This window comes from Hippocampus comes, unplaced genomic scaffold (assembly GCF_001891065.2).
Source record: "Hippocampus comes isolate QL1 unplaced genomic scaffold, H_comes_QL1_v1.1 scaffold180, whole genome shotgun sequence".
In the NCBI taxonomy this organism is placed as follows: Eukaryota; Metazoa; Chordata; class Actinopteri; order Syngnathiformes; family Syngnathidae; genus Hippocampus; species Hippocampus comes.
Genome location: NW_017805076.1, coordinates 1,184,566 through 1,201,996, shown reverse-complemented (window position 1 = coordinate 1,201,996; position 17,431 = coordinate 1,184,566). Strand labels below are relative to the sequence as shown.

The 17,431-nt window shown below is 43.9% G+C and overlaps 1 long non-coding RNA gene across 1 annotated transcript in view; it reads right to left on the bottom strand.

Moving 5' to 3' along the window:
* The window catches only part of LOC109513082 (uncharacterized), a 25,530-nt gene extending 14,413 nt beyond the window's left edge, over positions 1-11,117 (bottom strand). Inside the window, exons 1-2 of the long non-coding RNA XR_002167657.1 lie at positions 11,106-11,117; positions 7,089-7,095 (exon numbers count right to left, since the gene is read on the bottom strand). This is a non-coding gene — a long non-coding RNA (uncharacterized LOC109513082). The remainder of the gene's footprint in view (positions 1-7,088; positions 7,096-11,105) is intronic.
* Positions 11,118-17,431: the final 6,314 nt, after the last annotated feature.

Genomic DNA, 17,431 nt, shown 5'->3' with positions numbered 1-17,431 from the left:
GAGAACATGCAAACTCCACACAGGGAGGCTGGGGCCGCATTTGAACCCACGATCTCTGCACTATGAGATCGACGCGTGAACCACGAGACCACTGGGCTGCCCAGGTTTATTTGTTTATTTATTTATTTATTTGTTTGTTTATTTATTTCATTGGGACAGTGCGCATTAATCAACGCAACAGTGTAAATGGGCCGGAATTAGCATAAATGCTAGTTTTCAGCCATTGTCCCAAGGCAGGTTTCTTAACATATACATAACATAAACAGTGAACATAAAATACCAAAATAATACAACACAACACATAACATAAAATACGGACAGTCATGCAATCTTAACTGCTTTTTCTGCATATGTTGTCTGGTTTGACGCAGTTCTAGATGAAAGAGGAGAGAATCAAAGTGTCCTTTCACCAGTGGATCAGAGATCTGCTGCAAGCTAAGTTTGAAAGTACTGTAAACAAGAAGCTGTAGCGTCCATTGACGAAAAAAGAGATTGGTTCACTTCTCCTGTCCCATGTAAATCCGCTTCAATTCCAAGCGGCGACTCTCAATTCCAAATATGCATCCACGCTCAGCGCCGACGCTCCTCTCTCCTCATCCTCAGCCCCACAAGCCATCCATCCACCCGCACCAGCACAGACTGTCCAGCAGCACCGTCATCGCCGCTAAACAAAATGGGGCTGTGGTGTTCAGAGCAACAGTCAATCAGGTGGCACATTATTGTCCAGAAGTCATGTAGGCCACTGAACAGCAAAGTATGTCCACTAACTGTACAGTGAACATGGATGTATACTTAGTAGTACATACTCGTAACGTCGGTCTATGTGTCACGAAGAGTTGCACTCAAAGAACTCGGTCTGTATTGGCCAAGCTGACATCATCAACGCTCTCAAAGTTGACATTATCGGCAATGACTTTGTCTCTGATCTCCTGGAATGTGATGAGGTTGTTCTCACAAACCATATCCACAATGAGTGTTTCATGTGCCGCTGTAAATATGGCAACCCTCCCACCTCTATGTGGCATTCTTTAAAATCTCAAGAAAGAAACATTCCTATTCCCCCTGCACCTTCTCCTCTCCCCCCTGCATGGGCTTTCTCTTCTCCCTTGTTGACCTTCTCATTTCCCTTGTTGGCCTCCTCCACTTCCTTGTTGGCCAGCTCTCCTCCCTCCGTGGCCAGTTCCTCTCCCTCCTCTGACTCGAATTCCTCTTCCCCCGACTCTGCCATTGTTTGTTCTGAATCTTCAGCAAACTGCAGTCTGAAATTGGTTTTATACATGTGGTCACGGCATGAGAAACATGTGTCTTCAATTTTGAGTCATGTGTAATCAATGACGCCAGGTATGTTCATTGGGTTCAAATATTGCTGACTGTGGCAGGCATTTTGCATCACATGAGCTTTCATTTAAGAATATGAGCAGAGTTCATTTGCAACTTGTTTTAGCAAGGAAAAATGTATTTAGATTCATGAGAACAGAGGATTGTGTGTGAATTGTCTTCATGTGAAATGTATTTGTGATATTGGCAAATGATGGCTAGATTTAGTAAATGTGTTTAGACAACTTAGTAAAGAGGATTGGCTTTTGTGTTTCAGCATTTGAGAAAAAAATTAATTATGAAACCTCTGCTTCTTGCCTCTCTCTTATGGGGTCATGCACGGATGTATTTTTTATTTTTTTTGGTGGGGGAGGCACTGTTGAAATGTAAGACAGTCGCACTTTTAAAAGACAGGGATGGAGGACGAGTATCTTATAAATAAGGACGGGGGGATGATGGCGGAAAGGCGTCCAGTTCACGGACGGAGGATGGACAAGCAAAATAGGGTAAAGTGCCCATCTGTGCAACAATGCCTGGACTGCGGTCAACTTTTCTGCAAGCAAAACCTCATGTTGCTTTCTTGGCAGCTGCCAGTAAAGCTTTAAAAAGATACATGTGATTTTACTTTTCAGTATAACACCAAGATAGACACCATCAACCACTACTCCTCACCTGGTTTCACTCATGTCTCACAGACAGGAAACAATTCATACACATCAACAACTGCTCTTCCTCCACTGCCCCACTGTGCCAAGGTGTCCCCCAGAGTTCTGTGCTTGGTCCTCTTCTCTTCATCCTCTACCTTCAACCCCTCAGCCAAATCATTCGTCATCATGGTCTCCAGTTCCACTGCTACGCTGATGACGTTGTTGGGGGAAGAGCGGCCTCCTCTTCCCCGCGTGTTCGTTGGATTTCGGACAAGGAGAATGTTGGTTCTTCAACTAAAGGCTGGAGTCAATGAACAGTTCCTTCGAAGGGTTTAATATATTTTTCTGCAGTTTATGAATTGATTTGGGCTACTGAGGGTTCCAGATTTCAGTCAGGAAGCGTAAAAGAAACACATTCATGAGATTATATAGAGACAATATGATAATGAGAGGCGGGGAGGTACGCCTCTCATGCAAATCCCGGAAACAAAGAAAGTAACATGTCATCTGACCCGGTGTGGCTGGAAGAAGTTGGGGGTGGTGAGGTGAGACCAGACCACCACTACCCACCATTTGGTGTGATGGCAGGAACACAGATACTTGAGATAACAGTTCCTCTTTTGATGTTAAACATGTCCTATGGAGGGGGGCCCTAAAAGTGGTGGGGGTCGAGGGGCACTAAAGGTGATTGTAAACACAGTGAGCAGGAAATACCTCCAACAACATTCTACATTCTTTGTTTCTTTCAAATCCAACTAACAGAGAGGAATAATACCTTAACAACGTCCAATTGTACATCTCCATCAAATCATTTACCCCAACAACCCACTCCACCTTGTCTAACTGTCTTTCAGATATCAAATGCTGGATGCAAACAAACTTTCTCACACTTAACTGCACTAAATCTCAACTGCTAATAATCGGTCCTCGGTCCCTCATCCAAACAGATTCCAACTTTAACCTCACTATCAACAACTGCACAACAGGAGGATGCTAGCTAAGCTAAAAGCTATGATGGACAGTCCCTCCCACCCCCTCCAGCCCGCCCTGACAGCACTAGGTAGCTCCTTCAGCCAGAGACTGTTACACCCACGCTGCAAGGAGAGATACCGCCGCTCGTTCCTACCGACTGCTGTCAGGCTGCTGAATAAAAAATAAAATGATGTGAAAAACAATTGTAAATAGCACTGCCACCTGATCTATATCTATATTTATATAGCACTTAATTGAACGGTGTACATTGAAGCTCTAACATTTATTTTGTGAATGCAAACACTTTGTTTTTCTTCTTTTTTCTTTCTACCCACAACCTTGCTGTAGTAGACTGTAAATTTCCCCAGTGTGGGACAAATAAAGGATATCTTATCTTATCTTATCTGTTCCCCTCCTCTCACTGTCGCAACCTTGATGCCCTTTTTGATAATAACCTGTCTTTCGACCAACACATCACCCAATTCACCAAAACTGCTTTCTTCCACCTCAAAAACATTTCTCATCTCCGCCCTTCACTTTCTTTCAACGCCGCTCAAACCCTCATCCACGCCTTCATCACCTCCCGCCTTGACTATTGCGATAGCATTCTCGATGGTACAACCTCCAAACTCCTCAATAAACTACAGTACCACCAGAATGCCGCCACCCGTCTACTCACCCACACCCGCACTCGTGATCACATCACCCCCGTCCTTAAAAACTTTCAGTGGCTCCCTGTTCCCCACTGTATTCAGTTTAAACTCCTCCTACTCACCTATGAAGCACTTCACAATCAGGCCCCCTCCTACCTTTCCGACCTCCTTCACCAATACACTCCTTCCCGCAACTTCCACTCCTCAAACACAAACCTCCTCACCATCCCCGTGACCAAGCTCAAAACCTGGGGGGACCGAGCATTCTCTGTTGCCGCCCCCAACCTCTGGAACGCTCTACGACAACACATCCTCAACTGTACTGACCTCCAATCCTTCAAATCATCTCTTAAAACGCACCTGTTCCGCAATGCTTTGAACACCTTTTAATCTCTTTTACCCATTTTTGCTTTGTTTTGTTCATCTAAATGTGTTTTTTGTAAATCATGTATGCTTGTCTCTAAGTGTATATTTTTATCCTCTGTTTTAAATCTCTTGTAAAGTGTCTTTGAGTATGATGAAAAGCGCTTTCAAATACAATGTATTATTATTATTATTATTATTATAAACAACTGAGAAGGATATGGAGACATCAAAATGGAGAACCCCTGAGACAATCTCCACCACCTCCCTCCAGAAAATCTGGATGCCGGGGCAGGACCAGAAAATATGGGCATGATCCGCTGTGGGTTCTCCACATTCCCCCCAGCAGCCCAATTGGGCACCAGGCTGTTTAGACTTGGGGGTAGTGAAATAACGTTACATACGAAATATTTTTTTCCACGGGTCAAGCCACATCTTCTGTAATTTCAATGTTCAATTCTTTTTCACACTCGCAAACACTTTTTCACATAGTCGGTGGTGACCTTAAATAGCAAAATAATACCATGGTTTAACTGATTTATAAGGCTGTTGCTGCTCCCTGAATTATAAGCATCCATAAATATATGACCAATCAATGATGGGTCATCATCGAATTGCGGCCTCTCAATCTCTGAGCTCCAGGTACCTAAAAACATCTTGCTTGCCGTGGCGTGGTTCGGACATAAATGATTAAAGCTGTTAAGCTCCCAGTCTTTGAAAATTTTGCACATAGGAGTAGTGCCACCGTAAAGTCATCGCCTGGAACCATGGTCGAACAAAGTTGGTGTAAACTTTACACCAACTTTGTTCGAAATACAGTAAATATTCTCTAGTGCGGACTCGTGTTTGCGCTGTGCAATTTGTCCTGATAACAGAAATTCCTCATTTGGGAAATGAGCATGGTACATGTCCTTTATGAACCTGCAAGTATGTTGACAAAATGCATGTGTAACACAATCAATAAAATACAAAAATATACTGTCCAAAAACTGTTTATATAACAAAAACTGCAATACAGGTGTATCCCAAAAAAATCACAACAGTAAAATACATACAGTATTTTAATGTTTATTTTTTTCTGTATTGGGAAAAAAAATGTGTCTATTTTGGATTGTTTTGTTGGATGCATTCTTTGGTTTATGACAATGTTTGCCTGCGTGTCATACAGTTTTCTTGCTAGCTGCAAGTAACTGTCCCGTTGTTGACCGATGTCTGGTAATTCTTGTACATACTGACGGATTTTTGTTGCCATTTGCATTGCTTCCTCGCTGGATGGTGGCTTGTCATCAGGAGGTGAATCGATGCCTTGTTTTTTAAAGTTTCGTAGATTTGCGTCTTTCCGACTCCAAGTGTCTGCTGGATGTTTTTAACTTTGTGTCCAGCCTCGCTCAAACGGATGCATTTCACTCGCTCCGCTCCAGTCATTACAGTTCTTCTACGTTTCGATGCCATGATCTACACGACGTAAGTGAATAAAGTTAAAATCATTCACAATTACAGTAAAACGCACGCCAATAAAAACTCACTTACACGTCGTCGTTTCGAATCTGATGATCGAAAAACGCGAAGTGAAAATGTGTCTCAGCGTCGTGTCTTTCCGTAGCATCGGGTGGGCGTTGCGTGTATTTAAGCTCCCGCGGCATGACGTCTCAATCCGGGTTACGGGTAGTGGAATTTCCGCTTACGTAAGTTCCGGTAACATGTAATATCGTAGTCAAAATGTTAATGCATAGGTTTTTGTTCCGGGTGAAGGAAATTCCTTTTCATAGAATTCCGGGGATGGGAATATTTACTGTATGTCTCTTTACACTGTAAAGAGACATATTTCTTTCGCTGGCTCATCTCTCTCTCTGTCTCTCTCTCTGTCTCTCTCTCTCTCTCTCTCTCTCTCTCTCTCTCTCTCTCTCTCTCTATCTGACTTTCTCCTGAGCAAAACTGACGATCACCTAGGTTATACCATATTTTACAACTATTTTATAACAAGTTTAATAAACTAAAATAACAGGATAATTGTCCACACAAAATAAGATTAGGAGACCGATCACTCCCCTCTTTCAACTCTAACTTTTTATTTTTCCCTACTGGTGACAGAAAAGTGGTGATTCTGCCTTTTGATTTTAAAGCCAGTTCTACTTGCTGACAAAATGATGGATTTTCCCGCGATCCTAGTGAGGATAAAGTGGTTCGGATGGATAGGAGATCCAAACGCGTTTTGTTGGTTGCACACAGCAACAGCATCAGGTAATAGGTGGTCTTGTACTGCCACCTTTTGACCAAAGTCAGTCATTTTTATTTCATAGAACGGAGTGGATTTAGCATTGTAAATATCTCAAAACTCTTGACAAAATAAATTAAAAAAAACACACTAGTGTGATTAGTGAGCATCATGTCTTGCGTTATATTACCGTATTTTGTTGTTTTATGTTAACTCTTCTGTAAACGCTTTGTTACAGCGGCAGCTGTTCTAAAAGTGCTATATATTGTATTGTATTGCACCTGTACATGTGCAAAAGTACAATTGACCTAGATGTTTATGTTTTGCAGGCCACCATAAAAACCACTATCTTAAATTGACTGTAAGATCTTTGTGAGTATATCTGATGTAGGCGGCGTGAGAGGCTGTGACTAAATGTAGACTCTCAAATATTTGAATTAAAAATCCAAATTATAACTGTTGAGAATGAACATTAACTTCCGTTATTCACGTGATATACAGTACATAAAGCTTCCCAGAGAATGCAAAAAATGATACCTGAACTCGGAGTGTTTTTGTGTACGTGCATTAGTGCGAGCATACACATGCATTTTATCAATGAACACTTTTTTCATTAATTTCAAACAGTTTTATTCAACAGTACAACAAATGAAGAGTAATATAACACAGTGAACTACTAAGAAAATTAACCAATCAGAAATTATAACTACGCCTTATAATGGAAACAGAATAATTTTTAAGTTATGATCGAACATTCGGCGTTTGCATCTTTGCGACTCGCAAACATGACTGTCATCAAACGATTGATTGCTGATTTCATACGGTGGCTGCCGGCTAATTCTTAGCGACTACACTGCTAATGTTTACGTGGGCCTGCCGTGCTAACTGCTGCTCGCATTTTCAGGCTTTCCACTTGATCACTGAGGTGCTACGTGTTCAAATGAGTCAACAGGTTTCTTGTATTGCCTTGTTTTCGTCGACATACCACGCACAACAGCTTCCTCCTCCGTGTAGCTCTGTAGGTAACTTCTCTTGTCAAAATAACTTCCCTATTACTTTCTGTGTACTGCTTCTTCTGTCATTCATTGGCGGATTCTGTTTATTTCCACTTGCAAACCAATGTTAGAATGGGGACACCAATCAGCTCAAGTCGCAAACATTTCCAGCGAAAATGGCCGTAATGCCGTAAATATGCTCACAGCTTGCTGTTGGTCACGGAATATCACTAATCTCGATCATATAATCACCCAGTCCTATTTATATTGCCCTTTGGATGGTAATCGGCCGGCTGGGTGGTGTTGCAGAGGGGTGGCGTGTTTGACTCAATGCCCAGCAAAAAACAAATACAACAACAAAAAAAAGATCTTGGTCCGTCTCTGTCTGGTCCGGTACCGGTCGTTGGGACCTCTGAACTAGATAATGTTTCCCCTGCGACAGTACCTCATTCAACTCCAAGAAATACTGCTGATAACTACTTTTCACACAAATTGTCACAATTCAGAAGGCATTGAAACATCCATCCATCCATTTTCTGATCTGCCTAATCCCCACAAGGGTCGCGGGGGAATGCTGGAGCCTATCCCAGCTGTCTTCGGGCAGTAAGCAGGGGAAACCCTGAAGCAGTTGCCAGCCAATCGCTGGACACACAGAGACGAACAACCACCCGTGCTTACACTCACACCTAGGGACAATTTTGAGTGTTCAATCAGCCTGCCATGCATGGTTTTGGAAGGTGGGAGGAAACCGGAGTACCCGGAGAAAACCCACACACGCACGGGGAGAAGATACAAACTCCACACAGGAAGGCCAGAGGTGGAATTGAACCCGGTACCTCTGCACTGTGAGGTCAACGTGCTAACCACTAGACCACTGGGCCGTTGCATTTCAACATATTAAACATAAATTAGACCAACCACAAATATCTTAGAGCTTACCTAACTGACCATCTGTGCTCTGTCTGGAAGGATCATGTTAATATGCATTTGATTTTTTTACTCTGTGCTGTCATACAGTCAAGCTTTTTTTCAGCCACTGGTATGTTTTCTCAATATCAGCCACTTTTTGATTTTGTTGGTGGTTCATCCCATGAAGTGGCTTGTTTTCCCATAACTGTCCATTTGGCTCCTTCTCCTTAGTGGGTTTCCGTTGCCTGAGGCATTCACGAAACAAGTCGCTCCCTGGGGACCATCATCTAGATGTATTTTTGGAGGCCTGTTGTTTCCTTATGAATAGTACCCTGGATGCTCACTTGTCCACGGCCCCCCTCTTTCGGCTTTGTGTACAGCCTCATGATGCTGGACTCGAGGTGGAACCCTCCAATGCTCAGTAAGGATATTGATGTAAGTGGCCTGCATCTCTTCCCATGCAATTATTCCAGCAGGGTATGTGATTACTGGCAAGGCATCACATAGGTGTTCATGGCCTGGATCTTATTCATGCTGTTCAATTGACTATTCTGGATCTGCCTCACCCTTCTTAGGTATTTGGCCGTCACTGCCCTCTGAGCTGCCTCCTCATGATTGCTATTTGCCTGTAGAATTCAAAGATATTTGTCGCTGTCCTGCACATCTGCTATGCTGCGTGCAGGTAGTTCAATCTCTTCGGTTGTGATTATCTTCCCTCACCTTGATATCATTGCCTACACTTACCTAGTCCGGATGACATTTCGATGTCATGGCTGTATATGAGATGAATCAGGGAGTCAATGTCACACTCACTCTCAGCATACAGCTTGTTGTCATCTTTTTTGAGGAGGTAGCTACTTATGAACCGGTACCCCAAACCACTCTTGGTTGTGCTCTGACTGAGTGGGTTTTAGGCCTATGTAGAACAGCAGTGGGAACAGAACATCTCCTTGGAACATGCCATATTTGCTATTCACCTGTGCATCTGGCTTTGAGTTGGCCTCAAGAGTTGTAGTCTACAGCCTCATTGGGTTCTTGATGAAGGTCATTAGAATCCTGTTGTTGTTATACAATTTCAAACATTCCCGTAAGCATGTATGCGGCATTGAGTTTTAGCCTCAAGTGCCTCATCTGTGGACATATTGCTGTATTTCTTGGTCAATTCTTCCTATAGTTTCAGACCTTTGCTCTGCTCTGTAAGGAGGCTAACTTCTTCTCCCGGTTGCCATAGCTTTCTCTTCCATGGAGGCGGCCCATGCTCCTTTCAGATGTTTATCTTATAGCCAAGCATCTCTAGGATAACTGATACTGCTGCATACATCAGCTGATTGTTCATGAGGGATACTTCTTATAGCGCTGTGTTGACATAATTCATTAGTAATTTTGATGGCACTTCTTCCTTTCACCTAAGCTAACAGTAGATAGGTGAGTTCCTCCAGGCCTTAATGATCTTCTTTCTCAGGTCCATTGCTGTATCTCTTGGGCAGTTCTTTCTTTGGCTTCACACCTCCGCTCTGTTCTGTTAGGAGGGAAAATTGTCTCTGGGTCACCCATACTTTTGCCACTTGCCTTCTCTGTCACAGTGGCCCATATTTGTCTCATGTTCGTCAGAGCATGCGTGTTTGGCAAATCCTGAAAAATGGAAACTGTTCTGGGTAACTATAATTGCCCATGTCAGCATTCCCAATTCCACTATTGATTCAGCCCATGTACAACTACTGAAATCAACCCTTGTTACAACCTCCTATCAGCTGGTCCCTTTGGGTCTTCAAGAACTACCAAGGAGTTAAACAGGCGTGCATGTGAAAATGTTTGCCCAAGCAATTGCCGTTTTCCTTGGGAGACAAAGTATTCAGCCTCCTATGGTGCCCACCTTCACTGCCCTTGGTACCACAGAGAAGCAAGTAAGTTTGAATGTACTAGCACAGGGGTGGCCGACCAGTAAGAGACCAAGGGCCAATTTTTTTACTGTGTTACCGCAAAGAGCCACATTACACACATGGGCACACATAAACATCATAAACTTCACAAACATCACCCCATCCTCCCCACGCGCACACACACACACACACACACACACACACACACACACACACATGCACAGACCCCTGCTCAGACAGATTTATTGTAAATGTCACACGCCAATATTATAATGACAGAAATTGACTCCTACAGTACTAAGACCATAGGTCAGTCATTTTCAACAATGAATATTTTGTGCACTGCATGTTGCTTAGCGCCTTAGTGCAAGGACTTCTGGCATTCCTTCCCTTGAACAATTCTCTTCAAATCTGGCTTGTATTCCGTTGTTGCCCCTCAAAGCAGGCACTGTCTGCATGCGAGCTGTAGGGGTTACTTACGACTTAGTTCAGCTTGCCACATAGGGCAAACATTTTTGACCGAAGATTGACTTTTGAAGCGACCAACCTCCCGCGAATGACCCAATCGTGCACGAGCAAGCATATACACATGCACGCATGCAGGTGCCCAACCATGCACACGTGCCCATATGCACGCACGCACGCCACGATGAGGCAGTGCACTGTCTCCCGGTCGATCGCAATCAACGTATTGGGCACCCCTGCCTTAAAATCAGAGGTAATTCGCTGACTAGCTCAGGGCTTAGTGCCGTTGTTTGTGCATAAGTGGTGGTTCAGTTGTCATCTGACTGGTTGCCCCGTATGTCAATCAAGTAACGGAATTGATGATAGGCTGACATAATAAGTTCTGCTGTACTTAGTGCAGTTGTTTGAATGGCAGCGCCACCCCCGAGTTGTTTTCGACGATTCTCATGTGAAAACCCAGGAGCCGCATTGAACCAGCCAAAGAGCCGTATGCGCTTGCGAGCCGCAGGATGGCCACCCTTGTACTGGCAAATACATTTGGGTATACTTTTTGGCTAAATGCTACAAATGTAGTATTTTTCCCACAATGCTCGAGGTACTGGCTATTGATGGGGTATGTGCATACATACGTCAATATCCAATGCCATGATGGGAAACAATGCCAAACAATGCACTAAAGACAATAAAACAATACAATTATTAATAAATAATGTTGACATATATTTTTTAAATAGATATTGGTATAATGTAGGTCAAATGATAAAAAAAAACTTTGGCAAGTGGATGATGCGGAAGTGGTATTTTGGGGAAAAAATGCTGAATGTAAATCATGCACTGCAGACATAATACAACCATAAAAACAATGTTTCAGTACATAATTTTCAAACATATTTTGTATAAGGTATGCAAAATTCCAAAAAATAGCTTTAGTAATGAATATGCCGTAAGTATACCATGTCTCCTCATCGTCAAGACACCCACAGCCCAGACCGCCACACCTTTTCTGCACCTTCACAGCAAGCACCTCAGTTCTGCTTTCTAAAAAAACTGCAATTGCACTTTCTGGCCAGAAGATAGCAATGTTTTCCATAGTTTTGCTTGGCGAAAGACACTGCATTTCTCATTTTCCACAGAAATGGGACTTAATTGCTCTAAAACCAAAATGGCGTTGGTTTTGTCACCCATTTCATATTCCATAGCACCACATCTTTCAAATGACGCCACTTATGAAAAATGAGGAAAATGAGAAAAGACCCAAAATATTTGGCATTTTCAAACAACCAACTCACCTTTCTCAAAGAATCATGACAGTGTCACGTAACTTTGATGGGTAAAAATTTGTCATTGATTGCGGTCTTTCAAGGTGCCAGTAATTCGACAACCAACACTAACATGGTAGGGCATGTTAAAAAAAATCACAAACTACTGTACACTTCTTGGAACACCACTCTTGCTGAAAGGACAACAAATGTTATTAACGTGTTTAAAATCATGCCTTATTTATCAATATCAATTGTCCTACTTACTTTATGACACAGCATCAAATTGGCTCTGGGTAGAACATGGCTGTTTGCATATAGGTAAAGCCATGTCTCCTGTTATGACACAAGCAAACAATTATTATGATTACTGTAATTAACATAAAACAACCATGTCTATTGCAAATAAACACATTGTACTCACACAACAGTCATGTGGGTACTGTTGGCCGTGTGCCACTAATGCGCTCGACCGCACCCGCTGCCTTTGGCTTTTCATGTGTTTGCCATTCAGGCTGTTTTTGCGATGAAAGGTTCCCCCACTTTTGCAATGACTGTGGTTCCCTCATTTAGGCCGCGGACGATCAGCTTGACCACTGTCAGAGGTGCCACGGCTCTGCCCATGTTGACAGTTGCTGGTCTGTCATTACGGCTGTTGTCTATGATGTGTGTCAAGTGATGGAACTTGCGAGGCAAGCGCGGTCGTCGGCTGTTGTGGTGGTGGACCCCTGCAGCCCTCTCCAACACAAAGTGCAAGAGTGATCTAGCTGCTACTACCTCGTCCGTCCAAGAGTAGGTTCTCTGCATAGTGCCAATTTGCTTCTGAGGTGGATCGCATCTTTCCCCGAGCTCACGGCAGCTGGTCAGGCTTTGGCAGTTATGCATGAACATGCTGCTGCCGGCTTGGATTGGGTGTTTGATGTTGTGGCAACGTCCAAGGAGACTCTCAGGCACGCAATGTGGTGCCCTCGCCCTCAGTGGCGTGTGACTGATCACCTTTCAAGGTCCTATAATGCAGGTACATGTGCTGGTCATATTCACTCACCTTATGTTTTCTCTCTCATCTGCTCTGTAGAGGCTGCAGCATGAAGGCCACCATGTCCTTTAATGACATGGCTCTGCAAGCCTTTTTCCTGTTGTTAAGGGAACATGGTCGTGGGTAATCCTTCCTGGTTCAGACACGCCGCCAGGCATAGTTACTGCAGTCGCCTTTGCCTGAGCCATATCGGAGTGCTCTCTGTAGTGCCCTTGTGGTTCCTGGGAAACCTTTAGGTTTTGCTGCTGTGGAGGGGGCTGGAAAGGTCGCTTCGGGCTTGCAAGACCTGACTACAGTTTTTCATCTTTACTAGTTTCTTCACCACCCCTAATGCTTTAATGTGCCGTTCTGCTGCTCCTTGCTGAGGTCTCTGCAGCATTTTTGGACTACGGGAATTTACCGTACCCAGTGTCCCCCACAAAGACCCGTGGCTGACTTTCGCTCCTCTGCCCTCATGTCTCTCCGGGAGTCCTGGCCTGTGGGTCCTGGCCCCCATTCCTCCAGGGCCCCAAGGTTCCGGAAGACCAGGGATTAAGGCCTTGGGGCCGGCTGTTAGTTACTTTTCCCATCAGCAGCTCAGTTACTGGGCTGCTCTTGCTCTGGACCCCTGGGTAATCTCGACCCTGACCCATGGGTAGAGGATTCAGTTCCGATGCTGGGTCAAGGAGATTATCATCAATGACCCGGCGAAGGCCTTGGCTCTAGACAAGAAGCTCTCCTCCCTCCTGGTCAATGACACGATCAATGCTGTAAATCCTTTGGCACATTCCAAAGGCTTCTACTCACCTTACTTCCTTGTATCAAATTATACTCAACTTAACTCAGCTGTATTTATAAAGCACTTTGAAAAACACTGCTGCATACAAAGTACTGTACATGGAGCAAAAATCAGATGTACAACAACAAACAATAAAACAAGAAATTAATAACATAGACATTAGAAAGCACTAAATCAGTAAAACTAAAAATCAAGTCTCATGCTGAGTCAAAAAAGATAAAAATTAGTTTTGAGACGACTTTTAAAGATGAGCAGCGAGGAGGTTTGCCTAATTTTCAGCGGGAGGTCATTCCAAAGAGAGGGACCAGCAATTGAAAAGGCTTGATCCAGTCACCTTTTGCATGATGGTAGTTGGAGCACCCCAAAAATCAGGGAGGAACAGGGTGGACTGACCAAGATGTATTCAAGAAAAATACAAACAGGAGTACACTGAAAAAAACGAACTTAAGTACTCAAAACAAGGTCCTGAAAATCACAAGGAAAAATAAGTAACAAAAACCGATGACAGAAACAAAACATGACAGGAGCACACAGGCACTCACAATGATCAAACAAAGACTGACAGAACTCAATGAACTAAATACAAGCAAAGTGACTATACAACGAGAATCACCTGGACAAGACACAAAGGGCTGAGGGAGCTGATTAGTTAAACACAAGGGACACGCATGACGAGAACAGGTGCCGAGAAAAAGGGCACATGAATGAACAAAACCAAATGTAATCGAAACAAAAACATAACAGACCCCTTCTCAGCCTCCGCTTAGTCCTTCGTACCTATAATAATATCTAGTCCGCAGACCTGAGGCACATGCGAACTTTGGCCAATGTATTATAGACAGTCGCCCGAGTGGAGTGGTTCACTTCCATCGATGTGAAGGATGCCTGCTTTCATGTCCCTATGGCACCTCATCACAGGCCTTTACTCTGCTTTTCCTACAGAGGCCATCACAGACAGTTCCAAGTGCTTCCTTTCAGCCTCTTACTCTCTCGAGAGTGTGCACTCAGTTTGGGAAGACTGCTCTTGCTCCCCTACAATCCACGGGCATGAAGGTACTTCAGAATCAGAATCAGAATAATCTTTATTGGCCAAGTGTGTAGAACACACGAGGAATTTGTCTCCGGTAGTACGGGCTACACTAGTATCATCATAAACAAGGACATGACAAATAAGTATGTAGTTGTCAGAGATTTTCTCAGACAAAGTTAAAGAAATGACTCGGCACACAGGAAAATTGTCTTCAATATCGGCGGGAGCGGATCTCTGAGAGTGAACGACGGTAGTTGCTCCGCTGAGCACACACTCGTCTCCCGCTCCGCCGGTTCGAACTTTTATTGCAAAATACAAGAGAGACACTGCCCCCGAGATTTGCATACCGCGCCCCCCGGTCCAGCCCCTCGGTAGTGATCTGATCTACCCGAATACACAAGTCACAGACTTTGCTGATGACAAATGTCCACCTGGGCGCGACAGCTGTTGCCAAACTGTCTTTTGGTATTCAACAACTTTTTGTTCCCAATTTGTTTATTCCCACTCTGTGATTGAATCTAGCCTTCTTCCATCTGTTCGCCCCCCTTGCTTTGACGTGATTACTCAAGAAAAGGCCCTCCGCCCAAATGGCCGACACCTCTGCGCTGAGTATGTCCAGACATGCCCAAATTAACCGAAACTTTAAACATGATACAATTTTGTTCATAGATTTCTCTATCAGTAGTGTAAGTGTACCGTTGTGCGGGGGTACCACCCAATGACAGCTGTGAGACAATGTGCAAAGTATCAAGCAGAGCTAAAGTGATCAGTGGTAGAATACAATACTATAACAGTTGTGCAGTTGGTGCAGAAAATCATTGCACCATTTTAAAGTGACCAGTAGCAGTATTTTTAATACAACAAGTGTACATTTGTGCAGATGTCCTTGAGTGCTTTAAAGTGTCTGGTGCTGTGGAATATAGATCAGTGACAGTGGTTCAAGTGAGTACAGAGCTGGAGCTACAATGGTTATAGCGGTAATGCTGTTCCACAGGGTTGTGCAAAATTGCAAGGAGCCACGAAACAGATAGATTTGGGTTACTGTTTAGGGAGTTAATGGCTAGAGCATAGGGGTCAAACTCAGGTCCTGGAGGGCCGCTGTCCTGCATGTTTTCAAAGTCTTCCTGTTGCAATACACCTGATTCAAATGAACAGGTTCAATGTCAGGCTTCCACAGAGCTTGCTGATGATCTGATCATTTGAATCAGGTGTGCTGCAACAGGGAGACTTGGAAAACATGCAGGACAGTGGTCTTCCAGGACCTGAGTTTGACACACCTGGGCTAGAGACAAGAAGCTGTTTAAGTGTCTGCTGGATTTGGTGCGCATGGATCGGTAGCGCTTGCCTGAGGGGAGTAGCTGGAAAAGGTGGTGGGCAGGGTGAGGGGGGTCCAGTAGGATTTTCCTTGTGTATCTGGACGACTGGCTGATCTGTGTGCCATCTTGTACTCAGGCAATCTGGGATACCTCCGCCCTGTTTTGTCTTGTGGGCCATCTTGGCAATGTCAATTCTAATTACCTTTCAGAGAACGACCTTTCTTGGGTGTCTTTGAACACCACAACCATGATTTGTTCTTTCAATTACAACTTATAGCTCATGACCAGAGGGGGTTGGAAGAAATGTAAATCAACAGGTAAATTGAGAAGTTGGCCTTTCAGCTCAACTCTTTATTCACCACGAAGAACCAATAGAGTCTACATCACTGTAGATGCTGCACAATCCATCTGTCCTCCCCTCATAGGTGATTAAGACCCCAAGATAGTTAAACTCCTCCACTTGAAGTAAGATCTCATCCCCAACCCGGAGATGGCACCCCACCCTTTTTTGACTGAGGACCGTGGTCTCACATTTGGTGATGCTGATTTTCATCTCAACTACTTCAGTTCGGTTGTGAACCACGACGATGCGAGTTGGAGATTGTGGGTGAAGCCAACAGTACCACAACCAGACCCACTCAAACGTTGACTGCACCTAGAAATTCTGTCCAGAAAAGTTATGAACACAATCTGTGACAAAGGATAGCCTTGGCCGAGTCCAACACTCACTGGAAACAAATCTGAGTTACTGCTGGCAATGCACGGACCGAACTCTTGACATTGGTCATTCAGGACTGAACAACCCATATCAGGGGGTTCGATACCCCGCACTCCCAAAGCACCCACCACAGAACTCCCTGAGGAACGTCTTCTCCAAGTCTACAAAATAATGTAGACTGGTTGTTTGAACTCCTATGATCCTTCGAGGACCCTGTCGAGTGTGGAGAGCTGGTCTACAGTTCCATGGCCTGGACCAAAACCACATTACTCTTCCTGAATCTGAGATTCGACTTCCTGACAGACCCTCCTCTCAGCAGAGGCATGGGTTTGAAGGATTTGCTCATGTTCACAATTTGTATTGACCAATGGTTAAGGGAGTGGAGACGTGAAAATCCTCCTCTGTCCCGAAAACGCCTGCTGCAAGGCTGCACAGCCCTCTCTACAGTAGAGCGTCAGCGGCATTTTCAAGGCAATCTGTTTTTATTGGGGTGGGTGAGGGCATATGGCACTGATAATTTTACAGTTTACCCCCAGCGAGTCCCAGGGACTCGCTGATCAGAAAAGTATGAGTCCCATTATGTATTTTGAGAGTCCCAAATTTCGAATTCTGAAATGGTCAACTTATTCAATTGCATATGATAAAATGACTCAAACAACAACATATACATACAATTATAAACAAATGCTACAAAAATTGAAATAATTCAATTGCAGGCCTGAGGATTTCGGAAATTCACGGTAACCGTTTTTCGGTTCCGTCAGATTACCCAATGGGAAACCACGGTAACTAATTTTGGGTTCCGTAAACATTCATCATGGGAAACCATTTTTCTATTTTGACTGATATTCATAATCAAGAATTCTGAAACTCAAAAG